Here is a 21,755-nt window from a genome sequence, read left to right on the forward strand (position 1 = left end):
TAAATACCAATGGTTTAAGCAATCCTAACAGGAGATCAAATCTACTAAAATATTTAAAACTGAACAAAGCACAAATTGTCTTCCTTCAAGAAACTCATTTCATAACAAATGACAATTACAAATGGAATCATGATATTCCTGCAATCCACTTATAAGACAAAGATAAAAGGGGCAACAGTTTTAAGATAAAGAAGGCCTTATGGCATTAATAATTGTTAAATATAATAACAGAATATGAACCCTAGCCAATCTATACTTGTCCCCAGGCATTGGAACAGGAACAGTTAAAAAACACTTCTATTTCATTTCCAATAATTATAAAGGCAACTTAATATTAGGAGTAGATTTTAATTGTATATTTGATATTTCTGAAATTATAAATAAAAGACCACTGCATACATCTGCTGTATCAAATGCTTTAAACAAGTGGGTAGAATCATTTCATCTTGTAGACACTTTCAAATCTAAACAAGCTAGAAACCTGCTACAACAAAATCACCGAATTCGCCACAGGAGCATCCTACCATAGTCACCACTGTCTCTCACTTGCTGAACTGGACTGGCTTGAACTCCCTCACCTCCTTCAATGGTATCAACTCTCACTTGCCCACAAACTAGTAAACCATCCACTAAATGTCCCATCCCTCCAGTATCTACTCCAACACTATCGCACCACCAGACCACTAAGATCCAGTAACAAAGATCACTTGAAGATCATTAAAGCCAATAACTCTGCTGGTGAAGTACTATTCTCTTGCACCATAGCCAAATTATGAAACTCCCTCCTACCCACAATTACCTCCATACCATCATGCACCCACTTCAAAACTTTGCTAAAAGCGCACATAAAAACATGCTGGCTATGCCCTTGCAACTCCCACTCTAATATCACCCATCCCATCCAACCACTACCTTTCTTTCCACCCCACTAACTACCTTGATTATAGCAAGCTCAGATGCTCATAAGCCTAGTACTTATTATACAGCAGGACCTTCTTATTGTAACATTTGTTAATGTCTATTATGTACTTCGCAGATAAAGATTCTAGTTGTCTACTGATGTACTTCATCTGTAAATATGTTTGTAATTAATTGCTATGTTAATCAAATTGTTAATTGCTATGTAATCCAATGTAACTACTGTCTGTTTATTTTACCTGTGGCGTGCTTCTCCCCGGGCCTCAACTGAAAATGGACCTAGACCCAGTCGGACACTCCCGGTCAACAAATCGAAATAAATAAATAAATAAATAAGAAGATAAATCTTTGTTGTTTTCCCATCAAGATCACAGATTTGGTACCCAAACTAGAATAGATAAAATATTTGCTGCCCATGACTTACACTCTAAAATCATTAATTTCTCAATCATTCCCTGCCCCTTTTCAGGCCACAATTCATTGATACTAAAACTTCAAAATGGGTACAAACCATTAATCTTTAACTCCAGAATTCCAGCATATATAACTAAAATTAAAGAGTTCAAACCCTGTTTATTATCTGAATTGCAGTTCTTCTTAGATGTTAATTACACCACAGAGATCAATAAAATAATGATATGGAACTCATTAAAAGCTTACATATATGGTAAAACCCTAACTTGGTATAAAATAAAAATCAGAGGATGGGATTCTGAATTATTAGATCTACAATCCAAACTTTTATCAGTAAAAGCTGAAAAAAATCAAAATCATTTGGAGATGAAAAAGAAAGTAGAAGTATTAAACAATAAATACAATGAAATTCTAACACATAAAACTGGTTTAGCTTTAGAAAAGCTAAAAATTAATACCCTGGCCACTTCTCCCAAATATCTATGTAATTTATCCACAAGAATAAAAATACAATCAAAAGCTAGTAACATTAAAAGTATCTTCCATGAAAAGAAAGGGAAAAAATGTCTTGGATGCAGGTGTCATTCTTGATGCCTATAGAAATCACTATATGGAACATTTCCAAAAAGAAAATATACGTATTGATCAATTAAATCTAAATGAAAAATACCAGAAAAATTAAAACTAGATTTGCAAGCACCCATATCCTACAAAGAAATTACAGATACAATAAAAGAGGGAAAAATAATAAAGTTCCAGGTATAGATGGCATAATTATGGAAATATATAAACTTTTTCCTATCCCTCTTCCATAAAACTATATTAGAAATTCAGTCACAAGCTTTAATACCACCCTCTTGGAGATATTCCTTAATCACACCAATCCTAAAGGAAAACAAATCCCCAAACCTCTATACCTCATATAGACCTATAGCGTTATTAAATAATGACTATAAGATATTTATGACACTATTAATTAACAGAATGAAAATACCACTATCCAAAACAATAAATAATGATCAAACTGGATTTATACATCATAGACACACACATGACAATATTAAAAGGATAATTTCTTTTATAGATTATGTTAATAAAGAAAATAAAGAAACACTCATAATTGGATTAGATATTGAGAAAGCCTTTGATTCCCTAAACTGGGACTATTTATTCAAACTCCTAATGCTATTTGAATTTCCTGCATCCTTTGTTCATCTCCTATATATATATATATATATATATATATATATATATATATATATATATACAAATAATTTGGTTACCTATCAAAACATCTACTCTTCATAGCATCTAAACTCAAAACATCAAGACCATAACATCTAAACTTCAAAACATCTAAAACTCATAACATCGAATCGAACCCCCACACCCCCTCATAAATTAAATATACCAACTCCAAAGTCGCACTACAGTGGGGTTAGGAAATTAACTTTTTCCTCCACTGTAGTGCGACCTTGGAGTTGGTATATTTAATTTAGGGGGGTGTCGGGGGTGGAGCCCCCACATGTGGGGTGCAGGGGGGCTTGCCCCCTGCATAAACATAGTAAAAACTCTGTGGGGTGTTATTTATAGTTGTTTGTAGTTTTCAATGTTTTGAGATTCTGTGTTATGAGTTTTAGATGTTTTGAAGTTTAGATGTTATGGTCTTGATGTTTTGAGTTTAGATGTTATGAAGAGTAGATGTTTTGATAGGTAACCAATAATTTAGCATATGTCAAGTTATGTCCTTTTATTTCTGAATCTATACATAGGTTCATAGGTTGGTACTAGGCTATTGGCCCTAGAGCCTATACAAGCCTAGCCATAACAATTCCCTGGATATTTCTTCCCACAATATTTACTTCCTAAATAAACAAAAGGCATTAAACAAGGATGTCCCATGTCACTGATTCTATTTGCTCTGGCTATTGAAATGTTGGCAGATTCAATTCATAACAATATAAAAATCAAAGGAATAGATATTTATGAACAATACAATTCTAAAGCAATGCTATTTGCTGATGACATATTACTAACATTATCCAATACAAAAGAGACATTGAAGAATTAGATATGTTAATTGACAAATTTCACATGACTTCAGGACTCCATTTCAATAAAATCAAAATCAAAATGTTTATTTTTAAATTTAAAAAAAACTGCAGACTAAGGGGGGGGGTCACATCATAGGGAAACAAGAATCTACTTTAAAATATCTAGGAATTGAGTTATGCAAGGATGATAATGAATTAGTCTCAAAAAACTACAATAATATCATCAATACAATTAAACTCTCTGTGGAAAAATGGAACAACATTTGAAGATAGACTTGTTAATAAAAATGGTTTTACTGCCCAAGATCCTATATATAGCCTTGGCAATGCAACTGTTACCAGAAAGGAATATACTTAAATAAATAAATTCATGCCTAATAAAATTTTTATGGTTTCCCAAAAGAAACAGAATAGCTTTAATACATCATATCAGACCATGGAAACAGGAAGGATTAAACTTTCCTGATATAGAAACATATATAAAAGCATCAATATGCAGCGGCGGCGCAGTGGTGCAGCGGTTAACGTTGTCGCCTCACAGCAAGAGGTTCTCCGGTTCGATTCTCGGCTGGGGTGCCTTCTGTGTGGAGTTTGCATGTTCTCCCTGTGTTCGCGTGGGTTTCCTCCGGGTACTTCGGTTTCCTCCCACATCCCAAAGACATGCATCTGGAGCATTTCTCCCTGGGCCTCTGCTGAAAACAGGCTCTGTGGAACCTAGTCAGACTTTCCCAGTCAACAAATGTTAAATAAATAAATAAATAAAAATATCTAAAACAATCTCAAATTTGGATAAGTCCAAATTACTCTGCAAATTAGAAAGAATCACTAACCATAATGTCACTAAATGAATTTGATTTACAAAACAAATTTCAAATAACAGATAAAAACAATTTGCCATGGCACATATTATGTATTAGTATGCAATATAACATAACTAAACCCACTAAAACTTCTATGATTATTACATCGACTCATTTAGGAAAATTATTAATGCAAATATAGATTTAAAAATCTGGTTTGATCTTTTAACACCATTTATAGTCACAAAGAACTTTCCATATAAAATATATATAGAGAAATTATTAATTCCTGGGAAAAGAAAGGATTTGTTTGTTAGCTCCAATGTATCAAAGAACTAAAAGTTTTAGATATGCAAGTAATAAAAACAACATACAATATTCCACAACAGAACTGGCTAGTTTTACAGAGTATTCTGTTATATTCGCAAGATTTAAGTAGAATAATTAACGATTCTTCATTTGAAGAAATACCTAAATTTACGAAATACATATATGAAATCATATATAATGACTTTGAGATGGGAAACAGTATTTCAAAATTTTACAAAATATTGATAAACTATAAAACAATACTCAAAACCTCATATTGGATATGTATAACAAAAGGACACTCAATACAGTTAACTGAAGGTATTAAAACAAATATCTTATTATCGATAAAATATACAACCTTTACACAATACTGGAAAGCTTTTTAATTGGAAATGCTAGCACAGAGCATTCTTAACCCCAGACAGAATCAGTAAAATTAATTCTTCCATAAAAGGAATATGTTGGAGATGTGAGCAAGTACACAGTGCAGATTGGAACCACATTTTCTTTGATTGTGTTAAAATTAAGACATTTTGGAATGGTATTAATAACTTTCTACAAGCTTTATTTAATGAATCATTTTATTTAACTAAAGCTCTTGTATTATTAAATTTGAATGAAGGTCCTCATTTGAATAGGTCAGATGTATCTAGTATGGACTATACTTGCAATTTCAAGGAAATGTATAACAAGAAGATGGAATACAAACACAATACCAACTTTGGAAGACTTCTACAGCCTACTGAAGACCACAGCATTATTGGAAATTAAAATTAAAGAACTAAGAATTTATCCAAAGCCATTTATCAACAACCCTTGGGGAAAAGTCTTATTGTTGATTGACACTATACAATAATTGATCAGACACTCTGATAATGGATTGGACATACTTATAAAGTAACTGTGTACATTAAGATATGTTATAATGTCAGGCTAATGTAAATAGTGTACATAGTTATTTAAGATGTTATCTATAAATACTATGGAATTCATTCAAATGTATTTGAAAAATAAAAAAAAATGTTGAGAAAAAAAAAATGCCCAAGCTGCTAGTCAGACTTTGGCCAGCTGGTTTGTAGTCAGGTTTTTATTATTTTGACCACAGACAACTGTTTTTATCTGATGAGATTAGTCTGTACATTCTCATTTTTCAACCATTACCATACACCTTTGCACTTTGTGACTATGGCCCATGAGCTGATTGCATGCCTCTAATCAACAGTCTATGTAAACTGTTGTCTAATACCATTTATAATAGGGTCTGATGCCTCTGTTAATCCACTAGTTCTTAAAAGGAGAAATTAAAAGGCCACTACAGGCAAAAACTAAAGAAATATGCATTTATATCTTACCGTGAAGTTTTATAACAATCTAAACCTGCCAGTAACGCAACTACTTGTGACTAATTTTAATGTTTCCCTAACCATGAATGCCATCATGGGAGCACAGATGCTGACATAACATTGTTTTCTTGGAAAGCTATTTTTTTCTCATAATGCATAGGTTCATAGGTAAGTATTAGGCTATCTGCCCGAGGGCATCTATAAGCCTAGCCAGAATGTGTTGGCTTTCGCCGCCTCCTTAGATTAGTTTGCTGTGCCTCGGTCCAGCAGAGCCATTAGTTCCCTGTGCCTCTGTCCAGCAGAGACACTGCAGTGATCCCTGGGGTAAATTTTTTGTTTCCCATCCACTCGTCAAGGTTTCTCTTGAAGAGTGTTAGTGAGGGGCTCTGCCTAATGTAGATTGGAATCCTGTTCCAAAGCATGGGGAGTCTCTGGGACAGGAATCTATCCCTCCAGCACGTCTTATTTATCATTGTGGTGAGGTTTAGATCCCTAGAGCATGTGGCTCTTGGGGATTTGTTTTTTTTTAGGTGGAGCATGTCCATCAATTCTGGGTTGGACATGGCCTTGTATGTCAGGCAGAGATCACCTCTGAGTAAGTAGTATGCAACCGAGTACAGCTAGAGTTTCTTAAGTCGGGCTGCATAGGGCATATGTTTGAGGCCAGTAATCCTCTTGGTGAGGTACTTCTGTGGTCTTTCCAGCTGTTGCAGGTGTCTTGTAAGGTACATCCCAAATGGGGCATTGTACTCTATGATGGGTCTGATGAGTAATGAGTAGAGGGGCACAATAACCTCTTTTGTTCTAGATGTGAACCCTTTTGTGATTAGGTGGGCCACATAGAAGGATTTTCTAACCACCTTGGCAATATGATTATCAAAGGAGAGATTACTATCTACTTGGGTCCCCAGATCCTTCAATACATTTTCTGTATTTAGGGGACTACCACGTATGTGGTAGTTCGTGGGTACTTTGTTTTTTTCCAAAGGGGATAACTATGAACTTTTTGGCATTTAGCTTGAGGCCATGATTTTGACACCAGGTATCCGTCTCAGTGAGACCCTTCTGGAGGATGTCTGTATCAGCTGGAGAGTCAATTATGGCCCCCAGTTTGCAGTCGTCTGCGAACTTGGTCAGCCATAGTCCTCCTGTGCTTGCCTGTACCTCTGAGAAGTATATACCAAACAGGGGGGGTCCCGGGACTGAGCCCTGGGGGACGCCACTTGTAACTGGTTTAGAGTCAGACCTAGAGCCTGCAACTCTTCACTGTGTGGGTTCTATCTGTGAACCAGCTGGGCTGTGAAATGAATGGTTTGAGTTGCTAAGTTGAAAATTTGTCTAGTTCCAAGGGAAAAATTGAAGAGCAGACTTCGTGGAGCCGGGAATAGTTTAGCCCTAGCTAACCAGCACTGCCCGGTGCGCAAAACCACACAAATGCAGTTTTTATAGCAAGGAAATGAAAGAGATAGAAATTAGCCCAAAATGGCCAATAAACTACTAACTTCTGGGCTACAGCAAACAAGGCGCACAAATTTCAGAAAGAAACAGATTAAATAAGCAGGCACAATAAGCCTTTAACCAGAAATTCTCAGCTCAGAAGGGCAAAATCTAGCCTCTCCTCCCACAAGAGTGCAGACTACAAACCTTCTTAATGTAAAATAACTGACCTGAAGCCCAAGTGCTTAAACCAGAACTAATGCACTTTTAGAATAGCAGACACAGCCTTCAATCATCAATTCCCAACTTAGAAGGATGTAAGCTACCTGTCCTGCCACAACAATGCAGTCCACAAACCTTCTTAATGTAAAACAACTGGTTTGAATCCCAAGTGCTTAAACCAAAATGTTTAGAATAAACAATTACAATTTAATCAGAGATGCACTGTGAGAGTAGAGCTGCTGAGATTACAATGCTGTTCTCTGTGTTGTCAAATCACAGCCCCATTCACATAAAATGGAATAAGTGAGAAATATCGTCAAATCTGAGAGTGTATGTCAGACTTTACATTGGGATTCACCTTCTATTAGTTGTGCAGGCAGTGGCCGAATATAATTACCTGACAGCTGTGTACTCAATAGTGACACACAGTGGCAGGCATAATTGACATCAAGCAAGGGGGCTACTACCCCCTTGCTGTACATGATTAATTGAGGTTCTACTGTTGGGGGGATGAGGGGTGGAATCCCCTGATGAACATTATGTCATCTGTTTTTTTTTTAATTTCTCATCTCTTAAAGCACAAGATCACAGTTGTGCATCTAACAACAGGGCAGGACAAAGGGGCAAGACAATGTTGCTAGAAACACCCAGCATATGGTGAGTCCTAATGCAAAATATCACAGAATCTTTAAATAAATAAATAAAAATCACTGAATTTTATTGTGTTTTTTTTTTTTTTGCAGTGACTATTGTAACATCTATGAAAAGCTCTTGAAAAAGGATAAAGATATAACTGAGATAACCGGCCTTTTTTACAAGTGATATTTTATGACTTTCAGGTAGTCTTCATTCTCGGAGTTGGCCAGTATGTTTCAGCTCATGCCTTGAAAAGCTCAATTATTTGCTGAAGCTGCAGTCAGTGGTTATCATGTTTATTCCCCTTCAGACTATGAAAGGCCCTAGGAAAGGGAAATAAGGCAACTTTATATGACTCCACAGAGTTGTGAATTTTGAGCCTAAAAAGTGTTATGACCTTTGTGAGTATAAAAAGAAACGATCAGTGGCATGCTCTTTGTTTTCCTTATGAAAATACTTTTACAAGACCAATGACGTATGAAAGTATCATGAGATTTCATGCAGCCACAGCATGGTATGCACCGAGGACCAGGACAGAAATACAATAGTGGGAAAAAAAACTGTTAAGTCTCTCTCTCTTTTTTTTTTTCTTTTTTTTAGGGCATAGATGCCTTTAAGGAAGATAGTCCCGCTTGCAAGCAGCTGTGTGAAAAAAAATTCTTGAAGCTGTAAATTTCTATGAATTTATAGGAAAACAAGCCAGCAGTCGACATAGTTTTGAGTTTGTATTAAGTCAAATCACCAATACTAATTGAAGATTTACTTTTATTTATTGACTTTTGTTTACCGGTGTAAAAGGAAAAATTTTCAAAGACCAATGCACGTTAGGTTCAAGCAAGGCACCCTTTATTACTTGCAGCAAGGAGACAAAGCATGTAGGTACAGGATTTGTCTGGCTCTTTGGTGATCAGTATGTTATTCTTATACAGTTCTCTTCATGTCACACAGAAAATGTTACTATTCTATTGCTGACGTAGTTGTTCACAGCTTTCTGTATGTTTCACAGAAAATGTTACCAGACTTATTGCTGACATGGTCAGATTATTTGCTATCTTGCAAAAACATTTTGAGAAAAACAACCTGGCCTTGGGCTTATTTTAGCCCACCTTAACTTTTCAATTCTTCAATTGTACAGTTCTAATACATGTGTTACATTTTGTCTAGATTCAAGGTACATTTCTAGCTTTGGTGCAAGTAATGTTGACTATGGTTTATACTTTCAAGCATCTATTGTTTTCTTTATCAAAGCTTCTAGCAGCTGCATATTTTCTCATGGCATAAGCAGAAATGAAATATCTCTTTGTTAAGTTTCATGACATTAGCAGAAATGAAATGCCTCTTGTTATTTTCATGACATTAGCAGAAATTAAATGTCTCTTGTTAAGTTTCTAATAGCTGTGCAGATTCATGCAGTGTGAACAGAATAAATGTATTAACCCTTTTAAACCTCAAATGCACTAAGCATGCATATTACTATTATATATTTTTCTAGCATTTCCCCCCTTTTAATACTTTTATTCTACTCAAGATAAGCATAAACAGTTTTTTCTTCCCCTAACCTCTTCCTGCTCAGGAGTTGCAGTTAAGAGAGTCATTCAGTTTAAGCTCATGAAAGCATTTTCAGTTTTTTGGCAATTCTTCAAGTTCAGCATCTTGATATATGGTTTCTGAAACTGAAATGTCTACAAAATTTTTAATCAGTCTTTTTATGCAGGGGATGCAGCAGCACACACATACCACCAGTAGGATTATTCCTACACAGATGGCAATCAGAATGTTCATCAGGATGCTGCCCCAACCCCCAAACAAGTTCTGGAAAAAGTCCATCAATGGATTTGGTCCTGGTTTGGTCATGTCTGACACCTGCTGAATCACCTCAAGATGGTTGTCAATCTCGTGTTTGTGGTCAGGAATATACGAACAGCACTCCTCCTGGATTAAAGCTCACATACCTCCTCTCACCACTAGGGTGAAGTCAAGAGCCATGCGATTTTGAAGCACCACTGTTCTCATGGCAGTCAGTTCATCAGTCACCAATTCTAGGGCAGAAAAGGTTGCATTACTCATTATTTTGAGAAGCTTAGACAATTTTCTCAGTTCCCAGAATGATTTAGTTGCTCCATATGCTGGCAGTACACCTACCCACGATATAACAGTATCACTCAAGTCCATATGTGACAGTCCATTGCTCCCTAAGCTCACAGCATGATGGTTTTTCCAGCGCGCATTGATTTGCCCCACTAGACTGACAGGCTTCTTGATTTCTCGAACATTCCGAATTTTTCCTTGAGGTAAAACTGCTGTGTGTCGTATGGCCGGAACCAGGTACCCTAAAAAACAACTGCCGGACCAATTCTCAGGTAGCCATTTATATGCTTTTCTACTGCATATAAAGTTACAATCTTCTACTTTAGTAGTAACTTTACTATACCCTGACTCTGCATGAAACATTTTTTTGTCGTTTATGGACAGTTGCTTATAGAGGTCAGCATTATGTTTTACTTCTTCAATTGTCCTATGCATCAGTTCAACAAATGTATCATAGCTCGTGTTGCAATAGGATCTGATGTTATCAGGTTTAGTGTAGCATCTATAGGGAACAGTCACATTGCAATTGCTCCAACCCACCTTGACTGTATCATTCTTATAAAAACACACAGTTCCCTTCTGTCGAACAGACAAGTGTAATGCTACTTTATCTTGTGATGTGACATCTGATGTATCATGAATTAGGTTTTCCCAAGTCTTGTTGGCTCCTAGGGGAACTGAAGTTAACAGTAGCCCCCCATATGCTGTTGGTAAAGCTGTGCAAATCCAGCAATTCAAAACATTGAAGGTTTCAGCATACACATATTTGATTGCCTGGTAAGTGTTAAAGTTCGGGTGCCACTCTGCACGCTTGTTCAGTTCAATTTGTGTGACTGAGAAAAGGAATGGCCACAACAAAAAGATTATTGTCACTAGTGCAGTCAACAGGATGGTTATGCAATACTTTTGTGGAAACGGTTGTTCTGCATTTCTGTTTTCTTCGGCTCTTCCAAGTAGGTGTATTTGGATGTTACTGGATTCCGTCATCTTTACTTTGGACACGTGCTCTTACTCTCTGCCCTAATAGGACCTTCAGCACCGATGGTTTCTTCACTGGGGTTGGGACAGATCGGTCCTATTGATCTGATCTCCCTTTGTAGCCAGACTTTGTGCTGAGGGCCCTAATGGAGAGGTAAGATTTTTGTCCAACTCAAAGTTCTTAACCAGCTTGCAGTGCATCAGGTGTATCCACGAAGCTCGTTCTGCTATCTTGACTGCAGTGGGTGTCGAAAGAAGCACCTGGTAGGGACCTTCCCACCTTGGCGATGCCCAGTTTTTTTGCTTGCCGATTTTGATCCACACCCAGTCTCCTGGCGTCACTGCCACTTCTGATGTTTCAGTTTGTTTTCTATCTGAAACAGAATTTGGCTGCAACAGATGTTTAGAACTCAACAACTTTTTCATATATTCAGCTAGTGTGAAATCAGCTTCCTGGTCTGATAACATGAGAAGTTTCCACTGGGGTGTATAATAAGCCCTTCCAAATAGTTTTTCAAAAGGAGTCAATCCTTTTGCTGTAGGGACAGTTCTCATGCTCAACAGTGCCAGGGGTAAACAGTACAACCAAGTTTTTCCTGTCTCAGCTATTCATTTTCTAAATTTGTTTTTTTAGTATACCATTAGGCCTTTCAACTAGCCCTGCAGATTGCGAATGGTATGCACAATGATTTTTTAAAGAAATACCAAAATGCTTACTCAACTGCTGTATGGCTTGATTTACAAAGTGTGTACTATTGTCACTGTAGATTCTTTCCGGAATACCAAACCTAGGAATGATTTCCTTGACAAGTACTTTTGCCACCGTAGCTGCATCTGGATTTTTGGTTGGAAAGGCTTCCACCCATCTGGAAAACATATCTACAATGACAAGACAATACTTCTTATTTTCACATTTGTTCAATTCTATGAAATCCATACAAATAGTGTGAAATGGATATGGTGGTGTGGGGAAACTCCCTTGCTTGGGCTTTATCACCCCCTATGCATGATGTTTGTTACAAATCTGACACATCAAACAAACTTTTTAGAGTAGTTTTTAAATCCATACGTTGTGAACACCTGGTTTACCAACTGTACCATCCCCCCTGTTGAGATATGGCACTGCCCATGGCTCAACAATGCTGCATAGCAAAACAAATTAGAGGGTAGTATTGGTTTTCCCTCTCTAGAGATGTACAGCCCCTTTTCGAGGATTGCTCCTCGTTTTATCCATCGCTGTTTTTCAGCTTGCGTACTGAGTGTCTGCATTGTTTTTAACATATCTAGATCTAAAGTTTCAGAGGGTTGTAATTCCTCATTTAAAAGAAATACTTCTGTGGCTGCTTGTTTTGCAGCTGTATCAGCTCTCGCATTACCTTTTGAAATCCTATCTTGTTGCTTGGTGTGAGCTGTGCATTTACAAATGGCTACTTTCTGAAGTAACTGAATAGATTCTAAAAGATCTAAAATAAACTGCGCATGATTTATAGGTTTGCCAGTAGATGTTATCATTCCCTGGTTTTTCCACTGTTGCACAAAAACATGTACAGTAGAAAAAGCATACTGGCTATCAGTAAAAATGTTTACACATTTACCCTTTGCTAAGGTACATGCCCATGTCAGGGCAATCAATTCTGCTGCCTGTGCAGATAAGTTGTGTGGCAAAGGTTTTGCTTCTATAATCCCAGTATCAGAGACTACTGCATATCCTACTAGGTTCTGTCCTGCAGGACCCCTTTTGCATGAGCCAACCACATAGTATGTCACCTCAGCATCATCCAAGGGGATATCCGTGAGATCTTTTCTAGGTAGTGTCTTTTGCTCAATTACCTGCAGGCAGCAGTGCAGTGTGCCATCTGCAGGGGTCGGGAGCAGAGTAGAAGGGTTTAAAGTCATGCATCGTTCAACTGTCATATGAGGTTGGCTCAATAATATAGTCATACAGGAAAGATGCCTAGCAGGGCAAAGATATACCACATTTTCTTGTAGTAAAATAATCGCGACTGCTTGAGGTACTCTCAAAGTGAGAGGGTGGAACAAGACTACTGAGGCTGAAGCCTGTACTGCCATTGCAGCTGCAACTACTGCTTGTACACAGTGGGGTAAGGACCATGCCACTGGGTCTAGTTGTGATGAGTAGTAAGCAATGGGGCATTGCTTATCCCCATGCTGTTGTGTTAACACTGATGTCATGTAACCCTGCTTACAATCTACAGTTTGGAAAAAACGTTTATGGTAGTTTGCCAATCCCAGAACTAATGAGGACGCTATTAACTGCTTTAGTTTACAGAAGGCAGATTCTGCCTCTGGTGTCCATTGTAACAAATCCTGCACTGCCATAGGCTTCTTATATATAAGGTCAGTCAGAGGTGCAGATTCCAAGGCATAGTTTGGAATCCAGCTCAGGCAAAAATTAGTTGTATCCAGGAAGGACATCATTTCCTTCTTGGTAGTGGGTTTTGGTGCTTGCAAAATTGCTATTTTTCTGTCCTCATCTAACGTTCTACCTTCCTTGGATATTACATATCCTAGGTATTTGACCTGTTTTTTCCAAAGCTGAAGTTTATTTTTATTTACCTTATGTCCCTCAGCGGCTAAAAATCGTAGAAGTGCTATGGTATCTTCTCTACAATCCTGCTGGGTGGGGGCTGCCAGTAAGATGTCATCAACATAAAGTAAAATCTGACTGCCTCTTGGTGGGGTGAATCCCGCCAAGTTGCTTGCCATTTCGTGTGAGAATATCATTGGACTTTCACAATATCCCTGTGGTAGTCGCGTATATGTATACCTTTTCCCCTGAAATGTAAATGCAAACCAATACTGGCTATCAGGGTGTATCGGTATCGAAAAGAACACATTGCTGATGTCTACCACAGAAAAATACTTTTGTTGAGGTTTCAAATCATTCAACAGGGTGTGTGGGTCTGGCACCGTGGGTGCCCTTGGTATTACTGCATCATTTATGGCTTGTAAATCCTGGACCATATGCCATTCTCCATTGGCCTTTTTAACTGGAAATAAGGGTGTGTTACATGGTGAATCGGGAGATTTTACTAGTATCCCTCCTTTAAGTAAGGCTGCTATAATAGGCTTTATCCCTGCCTCTGCATCTTTTCTTAAGGGATACTGTCTTTTTTGTTGTCTGAATGCTGACTTTGGCGTGATAGTAACTGGTCCCGCTGTTCTAATGAGTCCTACATCTGATTTCCCTGTTGACCAGAGAGTCTCTGGTATGTCTCGTAAGGCATTCTCTTCCTCCTTTAATAGGAGTGTCAATCAGCTGTCCTCGCTAGACTGCAAGTGCACAGCTGGGTTGGTCTGAGTTATCCAATTCAACTTTTGTACTTGTATTCCTTGTTCTGACAGTTCTAGTTCTGTCTGTTTCTTCCATCTCGTGACATTTTCTCCAAGGTGCGGCACAGTGGTGCAGCGGTTAACGTTGTCGCCTCACAGCAAGAGGTTCTCCAGTTCGGTTCCCGGCTGGGGTGCCTTCTGTGTGGAGTTTGCATGTTCTCCCTGTGTTCGTGTGGGTTTCCTCTGGGTACTCCAGTTTCCTCCCACATTCCAAAGGCATGTATCTGGAGCATTTCTCCCCGGGCTTCCGCTGAAAACAGGATCTGTGGAACCTAGTCGGACATTCCCGGTCAAGAAATGTTAAATAAAATAAAATAAATAAAAAGGTCCGCCCATTCTATATTTCTGTTTTTGGTTAAGCTAACATGTGGTAATCGATTAGATTTATAAAGTGCAAAGAACTCCTGGGGCAATGAACAGCTGGCTACACTGTTCCCTTCTGTGTCCCAGTACAGGTTACTCAATATCAATCTGTTTGCATGATTCTTAAATAATTCTTGCTCATATTCCTTATCAGGTCCCGGTGTGTTGCAATAATACAGGGTACAGTGCAACAGGTGTTGCTTATCAATGTCAAGGGAGGGGAACTTGCTGATGGCTGGGTTCATTAACTCTTTGGTCACAGTCCCTGGACCAGTCGTAACCAAGTCCTGGCTGTACCAATAAAATATTTCACCCTCCGATTACACTACAAAGGTGTTAATTTGTCGCTGTGCTTCCATACCCTGCATGGTTGGGACTACTGCTATACCAAATAGCTGCATGAGGTCTCTGCCCAAGAGGTTTACTGGGCATTTTGCAGAAACTACAATTTTGCTTCTTTGTGTCAATCCTGAAACTGTATCAGTTATTGCAATGTTACGGGAGAGAGGCTCCCGATACAGCTGTCCATTAGCTGCTTTGACCACTATGTAATCAGGTGACTCTGTGTTTTCTGGCAGTTTGGAGGGGTGTATCAGGGTTCGTGATGCCCCTGAGTCACACAAAAATTTGACCTCCCTCCCTTCTACCAAGAGTGTAACTACTGGTTTCGTGTCTGCTAAATAGAGCTCCAAGCTCAATAAAGCTAGGTCTAATATTTCATTTTCTTCATTGTCACTAACTTCTTGCACTTCCTCCATTCCCTCTGTCACATCCTCTACTCCTTCTATCACATTCTCATTTGTCCTTTCTTCGCTATCCCCTTCTAGTGATTCTTGACTACCATATAGTCAGTCCTCACCCTCCTTGTCTTCCGTTGTTGCCCTCTTGTTTTTCTTGCAATCCCTTGCCAAATGTCCCTTTTTACCGCATTTAAAACATTCTCCCTTTTTCTTTTGCCCTTCAAAGTCCTCTGATCACTGATCAGATTGTTTGTTTCCCTGCCCGTTTTTCTTGCCCTTTTTCCCAGACTGTACCACATAAACTTCTGCTCCATCTTCTACAGAAAATACTTGAGCTTTATTTTTCTTTTTGCTATTAAAATGCCTTTCGACATGCCTAGCATATTCAAGTAATGATTGTAACCTGCTTGTACGATGGTCTACCATGTGTTTTGTAATAAAACTGCTTATAGGCGTGCTACTGCCTTTTAAAAATGCATTCTTTAACTGCTGTTCATATGGGGAATCTTGTGTTTGATCTTCACGAACCTGCATTCCACAGTGGTTATTAAAACATTCTAATAATCTGGCATAATACCGGTCAATTGTTTCACCTTCTTGTTGGATGCATTGATTAATGCAAGTCCAATCTGCCCTAGGTTTCCATTTTTCAGAGATGCGGTCTGTAAGACCTTTTACTCTGGTGTCTAATTCTGTGCTGCTATGTGAGAGGGGTCTTTAAGCAGCATCACGGGGATTCCAATTCCCACTAATCATGTGCCAATCTGGCCCTACAATTTGTCTAACTACATTTTCTATTTCTTCTCTGTTTAGGTTATAACTCAACCTCATTCCTTGTAAATCTTCTGAGAATTTTCTAAAATTAATCTTTGGATAGGGAATTTCCTCAGTAGCTTTCCGGATATCTTCCAGAGTCCAAGGTCTATACACTAAGATAGTTGGGTCCTGATTGTCTTGACCTGCCTGAGGATTGGGTACTTCTATAAGCGGGCATATTTCTTCTTCTTCACCTATAGATCGTGAATTCTTAACTATTTGCCATAACTCAATACCTTCTTCTGAATTACCTGCCTTTGTTCAGGATCTGGTCCCGATGGGATCTCTAATTTTAGTCAGTTTTAATTTCATAATATCTCTATCTTTAGTGACCACAGGATATAGTGGGGGTGGACTAACCTGTTCACTTGCTTCATATTCTGGTAAGGGAGGTGGAGGTGCTGATGCTATTACTAAGTTATTATCCTCCTTATCTAAAAACATTGCTTTTGAATCTTTGTTTTTTTGTTCCCTACGGTTTACTTCCTCCAGCCACCTGTGTGCCTGAGGAATTCCTAATCAACATTACTTTTTACCCGACCTTTGGAATCGTTTTTGAGCTGTCTGATAAGTTTGATAAGCGAGGATTTTTTCTAAATTTCCATCGAATTCATATTTATTAACCCATTTTGAATAATATCTAATATTGTCGGCGTGCTGCGACTGCATATATTTTGCGTCTTCCATTAACGGCGGGTTTTGGGGTCTTTTTGTGCAATTATTACCCATTTTGTTTTACCCTTTGATCATTATGTAATTTATCTTAATTTTTAACATGGTACCACGGATTTTGTTATAGTCTCTTCAGAATGACTGCCTACTTATTCTGTTTCTCCTGATCTATGACAAGACAGTAATCTTTTTTGTCCCTGACTTGCAAGAAAAATACAATCTGACAAAAACAATACACATCTAGTCCCTGATCTAAAACATAAAACAGAAAAAAGTAGATTCACCTTACCTGAGCCTACGTGATTGATCACAGATTCGCGGAGACCCATCCTTCAGTCACAGATCAGAAAGTGGCTGGCCTCTTTTGAACGACAATTCAGTCGGAGGACTTTCCATATAAGAAGAACCGATTTGGTTTCTTCCCCATACGGTTTCAACCACCTGGCCATCTGATCCGAGGTTAAGAGAGGGTTCCGGTCCGAAGGACCAATCTGTAAAAGGAAAAAACTTCAAAGACCAATGCACGTTAGGTTCAAGCAAGGCACCCTTTATTACTTGCAGCAAGGAGACAAAGCACATAGGTACAGGATTTGTCTGGCTCTTTGGTGATCAGTATGTTATTCTTATAGAGTTCTCTTCATGTCACACAGAAAATGTTACTATTCTATTGCTGACGTAGTTGGACACAGCTTTCTGTATGTTTCACAGAAAATGTCACCAGACTTATTGCTGACATAGTCAGATTATTTGCTGTCTTGCAAAAACATTTTGAGAAAAACAACCTGGCCTAGGGGTTATTTTAGCCCACCTTAACTTTTCAATTCTTCAATTGTACAGTTCTAATACATGTGTTACATTTTGTCTAGATTCAAGGTACATTTCTAGCTTTGGTACAAGTAATGCTGACTATGGTTTATACTTTCAAGCATCTATTGTTTTCTTTATCAAAGCTTCTAGCAGCTGCATATTTTCTCATGGCATAAGCAGAAATGAAATATCTGTTAAGTTTCATGACATTAGCAGAAATGAAATGTCTCTTGTTATTTTCATGACATTAGCAGAAATGAAATGTCCCTTGTTAATTTTCTAATAGCTGTTCAGATTCATGAAGTGTGAACAGAATAAATGTATTAACCCTTTTAAACCTCAAATGCACTAAGCATGCATATTACTATTATATATTTTTCTAACAACCGGGCTAGTCCAACTGTGTGGAAATTCATTTTCAGTAGATGCCAGGGAGCATACCTCTCAAGTGTACCTCATTACAAGGAACGTACCTCATTTGGGGTCTTAAAAAGTTCATGTTCCTCGAAGTTCCACATTCAAAGAGTCGGTCACACATTCAGTGTTAGGAATTGTTTAAGTGAAATCCATGGTAAATATAGCAATAACCCACGCCTGGGTGTGGGTAATGCTAAATTTACCCACGGTTGGCGTGGTTTGGTCCCGAGGGCGAAGCCCGAGGGACCAAACAAAGCCAACCGTGGTAAATTTAGCATTACCCACACCCAGAAGTGGTTATTGCTATTATATGACATTATTTAAGAAAAGAAACTATTACTTTTCTTAAATAATGACATAGTATAATGCCTGTTTACTGCCCTTCCGCAGATGTCTGGCATCCGGCAGTTCTGATGTACTGCGCGCCTGTGCAGTACATCAGAGCTGTGGGCAAAGCAACGGAGAAAGCAAGATCTCCGTTGCTTTTTTTAGTCTCGCTATGTTAAATGAGTTTAATATAGCGAGACAGTTTTAAAATAAGCAACGGACATCTCTGTTGCTTATTTTAACTGTCTCGCTATGTTAAACTCATTTAACATAGCGAGATTAAAAAGCAACGGAGATCTTGCTTTCTCCGTGTTTTAAAACACTGTCAAGCTATGTTAAATGGGTTTAACATAGCGAGACAGCTTTAAAATAAGCAACGGAGATCTCCGTTGCTTATTTTAAAGCTGTCTCGCTATGTTAAACCCATTTAACATAGCGAGACAGTGTTTTAAAAAAACGAGTTATACTAATGGAAAAAAGTCCGGGCGACCGGACCTTTTTCCATTAGTATAACTCGATTTACAACAGGCACGCTGGCCAATCAGCGTGCACGTTTTGGGGGGGGGTCATGGTATAATAGAAATTAATCATTTTAATTCATTAAAAGATCTTCTGTATAAGTAAAACCAGCATATTTTAACCATCCTATGACCTTTCTAGTTGAAGTTGTTAGTAAGCCATTAGTATGTGTTCTATATTTTGGCCATTTCTAATACATTATGAGGGCTAGTGTTCCTTATTTTGGAGATGGAAGGTTGAGAGCTATGCCAGGCAGAAAGGCTCCACAGCAAAAACAAACAAAAAACATAATTTACAACATAATTGACAACATTTTAACAAACTTAAAATAAATATTTATTAACAAAAGATTAGTTAACAACGTAAACAACATCAGGAATGGATTTAGCCTGGACTGGTTGATGAGCAGCGCCGATTTTTGCTGAGGAAATATTTTATGAGTTTTCTTTCTAGTGAGAAGGGTTAACTGTGGTTTAAATAGTCTGAAGGATGGTATTCCATATTTTAGAGATGTAGTAAAGAAAATCACCAGCTTTACTGCTGGATTTGGAGACATGTAATAAGGATTTGTTGTAGGATCAGAGAGGGTGGAACATTTGATTGAAGAGCGGGAGTTTTATCAGGTTGATGTATCCGTGAGTTGTAAGTGTAAGTTAAGTGGTGGGGTAGTTCCAGCCAGTTTAGCTGGTGTAAGGCAAAGCGGTGGTGAGACCTCTGTCGCGTGTTTGCAGCGAACTTTGCGGATTTACTTGTTTGACATACTGTGTGTATCAGTGAGAAACAATCACAATACCAGCGTAAAATATCTTATTTATTTTAAAGTCGCAGCACAGCTCTGCGACCAACACTATCACTGAGCTTCCTGAAAGAAAAGAATGTTTAATAAATGCAAACTGTATTACAACCAAAAAGAAGACATTTGCAGTAATCAGTTCAGCCTATGTGAATGCACTCTAGGGTATCCATTGGAGAATCTAAGAGAGTGTCGATCCTTCAGGGAGGGCAGGGTATTTTTTTTTAATTTTCTTGCAGCTTTCCTCTTCAACTCTGACCACAGTATCTTTCTCAATGTGCTAAGCGTAGATGTAGTGCATAATAGCCTTAGCTACAAATGGGTACCTTTGGACAGGTTTGTAAAAACATCTTCGTCAATCGAGATAATTTACTTGGCTACTGACTTTTCCACTTTAAATCTGTATTTTTGCATTGCTTTGATTGTGAAACTGTAATAATGTTGATGTCACCATCCCACAAATAAACTGTAAAAGCGATTTTTGACAAACATCAAAAATGCTGTAAGACACCTAATGGAAATTCCAAACCATTTGACCGTAGTGTTACATAATATGACAGGAATCAGGTACGGCAGCCAATAGAGTACCGTGACAGTCGAACCACACCACCTATGAGCTCCACCCAAATTTCGTTTCGTCTGTCAACAACTGCGCACGTGATGCGAACGGCTATTGTGCGTCGCACGCCCCGAGTTTCAGTCGCTGCACGTCTGTGTTTCTTGCCTACTGCGACTCCTTGGCGCCATGTTGGGATTCCTGTCGTAAACCTTCAAGCCGCTGGGAATAGTGGACTACACAGAAAAAAAAGTGGGCAGTTTAAGAGAGGCGAAAAGTTCGTTTTTATTTTGAAGTTATATATGTTAACTATTACTTTGGAGTAGGTAATGGTAACTGCTTAAAATACGGTTCCTAAACAGTTAGGGCTGGTTTAAACAAGTTTGTGCCGCAGATTTTTTAAGTGTAATATCAGAAGTGCGCTTATTAGTCTGCAGTAGTTTTACTTCTTGATTTTCGTCGCTGGGCTGACTGACAAGTTGTACATAACGCTGACTCTGCAAAAAAAAAAAAAATCATTTATATTGTGTAGACGTGTACTGAAAAATTATAATGTTAAAGTTTTTTGGTGCGAGTGTGGCTGGATCAGTGGTATGTTTACTAGTTGTGTAGCTGAGTTTTTGATAGGGAGTTGCCCAGACCAGCATAGTCAAAAACTTTTAAGTAGGATGTGAGTCAAATATTACAGTGCTTGATTATACTGCGCGGAGGCTTGCACCTGACAAGATTTTAAGTTTATGGCTCATGTTAGTGTGGTCGCGTTCTGGGTATAGCTGCGATGTGCCTCTTGTACCTATGGTGAACATGAGTAGCAAAGAAATCAGCTGTAAAAGTAGTTGTACCAGTTATTGTGTGTGTTCCCCCAGCCTGATTTATATTGCTCTAAAAAGTTAGCTTCCATTATTCTCTGAAACGATCTGTCATGTTATGGTCAATTTAGCTAATGGGTGTAGCAAAAAGCGAACATTGACATAACCTGGACTGTCAGTTGTTATATCAGTATTTACCGTTTTTATATGTATATAATACTGTTTACTAATGCGTGTGGTGGTGTCAGCGGGATGCACTCGTCTGGCAGTGGAGCTGTCAGACGGAATTGTCATACTTGAGATTTTTTTGGAGTTTAAGGTTCACCCCGCCCTTGAGGAATGATGAGGGATTTATTTGTCTAGTTTGATTATTTTAGCCA

The 21,755-nt window shown here is 38.2% G+C and overlaps 1 protein-coding gene across 5 annotated transcripts in view; it reads left to right on the plus strand.

Annotated features, from left to right (window-relative positions):
- Window positions 1-20,659: 20,659 nt before the first annotated feature.
- The window catches only part of PLEKHF2 (pleckstrin homology and FYVE domain containing 2), a 209,617-nt gene continuing 208,521 nt past the window's right edge, over window positions 20,660-21,755 (plus strand). For 2 of the 5 annotated variants that reach the window (XM_044065616.1, XM_044065617.1), the window contains exon 1: window positions 20,660-20,892. The gene's annotated coding sequence lies outside the window, so the exon portion shown is untranslated. The remainder of the gene's footprint in view (window positions 20,893-21,755) is intronic. The other 3 variants (XM_044065618.1, XM_044065615.1, XM_044065619.1) reach the window with 2 other exon arrangements.

The sequence above is a fragment of the Protopterus annectens genome, chromosome 3.part0 (genome assembly GCF_019279795.1).
Source record: "Protopterus annectens isolate FY-2018-M chromosome 3.part0, PAN1.0, whole genome shotgun sequence".
Classification (NCBI taxonomy): domain Eukaryota; kingdom Metazoa; phylum Chordata; order Ceratodontiformes; family Protopteridae; genus Protopterus; species Protopterus annectens.